This window comes from Apium graveolens, chromosome 7 (assembly GCF_009905375.1).
Source record: "Apium graveolens cultivar Ventura chromosome 7, ASM990537v1, whole genome shotgun sequence".
Classification (NCBI taxonomy): Eukaryota; Viridiplantae; Streptophyta; class Magnoliopsida; order Apiales; family Apiaceae; genus Apium; species Apium graveolens.
The window spans coordinates 191132660-191134372 of NC_133653.1; the positions used below are offsets into that span (position 1 = coordinate 191132660).

The 1713-nt window shown below is 40.9% G+C and overlaps 1 non-coding gene across 1 annotated transcript; it reads right to left on the minus strand.

The window, feature by feature from the left end:
* Positions 1-494: 494 nt before the first annotated feature.
* Positions 495-601, minus strand: LOC141675323 (small nucleolar RNA R71). The gene has a single exon (XR_012555981.1). It is a non-coding gene; the product is annotated as a small nucleolar RNA R71 (small nucleolar RNA).
* Positions 602-1713: the final 1112 nt, after the last annotated feature.

Below are 1713 nucleotides of genomic sequence, written 5' to 3' on the forward strand. Positions count from 1 at the left end.
CAGTCTCGGAAGAGAACACTGAATCAAGCTGAGGAAGAAGTTATAGTCGAGGAGAAAGTTGAAGAAGAGATCTTAGTTGAGAAGGAAGAAGAATAACTTATTACAATGGGAGAACCAGAAGAAAATCTGAAGGCTTTGGTGGATTACTCTCAACCAAAGATAAATGATATTCAGTCTAGCATTGTTCGACCAGCCATCTCGGCTAACACCTTTGAGATCAAGTCGAGCATGATTCAGATGATACAGAACTCAGTTCAGTTTGGGGGTTCTCCGACTGAACACCCCAACATGCACATCAGAAATTTCATCGAGATCTACGACACTTTCAAGTTCAATGGAGTTTCTGAAGATGCTATTAAGTTGAGGCTTTTCCCATTCTCTCTGCGGGATAAATCAAAGTGTTGGTTACATCTCTACCACCAGGGTCTATCACCAAATGGGAGGATCTTTCTCAAAAATTCTTAACTAAATTCTTTCCTATGGCGAAGACTGCTGCAATCAGAAACGCATTTACTTAATTTACTCAGCAATCTGGAAAATCTTTATATAAGGCTTGAGATCGTTACAAAGAGATGCTTAGAAAGTGTCCTCACCATGGGATTCCTGACTGGATGATCATTAACTGTTTCTATAATGGTTTGGGTGCTACTTCTAGACCCATGCTTGATGCAGCATCAGGAGGAGCCTTGTGGGCTAAAAGCTATGATGAAGCTTATGAATTGATTAAACTGATGGTTGCTAATGATTACCAAAATCCTACTAAGAGACTATCTCAGGGCAAGGTAGCAGGAATTCTGGAGTTAGATACAGTTACTTCTATAGTTGCTCAGATTTGATGATGAAGGTAGATGATTTAGCTAATTATGGAATTAATCAGATCACTAGTGTCTGTGAGCTTTCTGCTGGTGCCCATGAGACGGAGTAGTGTGCTATTTCTAGTTAATCAACTCAGTTCATGAGTAACTTTCAGAGTTCGCAACAACCTGTGCCACCCACCTATCATCCTAACAACCGTAACCATCCTAACTTCAGTTGGAGCAACACTCAGAATGCGGTTCAATAGCCTTATCAACAGTATCCAGTAAAGCAGTACAACCCTCCTAGTTTTCAGCAACCGAATTATGCACAAAGACAACAACTCCAGCTGCAATAGTCTAATGAAAAAAATCGGAATTGGAGGAGTTGAGGCTCATGTGCAAGAGCCAAGCGATTTCTACCAATACCTTGGAAAATCAAATTGGGGAAATTGCGAATAACTTGCTAAATTGTCAACCTGGTACACTCCCTAGTGACACTGAAGTTCCAGGAAAGAGGGAAGCTAAGAAGCATGTAAAGGCAATTACATTGAGGTCTGGGAAGGTTGCAAATCCCGAACACTCTCAAGTTTCGGATGAAGAAGTTGTAGCTGAAGAAGAAGTGCATAAGGAAGCAGAAGTGGAACCAAGGAAGACAACTATTGAACGCACTCCTCCTGAGGGTAATACAGGGGAGAAATAGATATATCCTCCACCTCCCTTTCCTAAGAGGCTACAGAAGAAAAAGCTGGATAAGTAGTTTGAGAAGTTTCTGGAGGTGTTCAAGAAACTTCATATTAACATACCTTTCACTGAAGCTCTTGAACAGATGCCTATTTATGCAAAGTTTATGAAAGGTATACTTTCTCGGAAAGTGAAGCTTGATGACTTAGAGACCGTTGCTCTCATAGAGGAATGC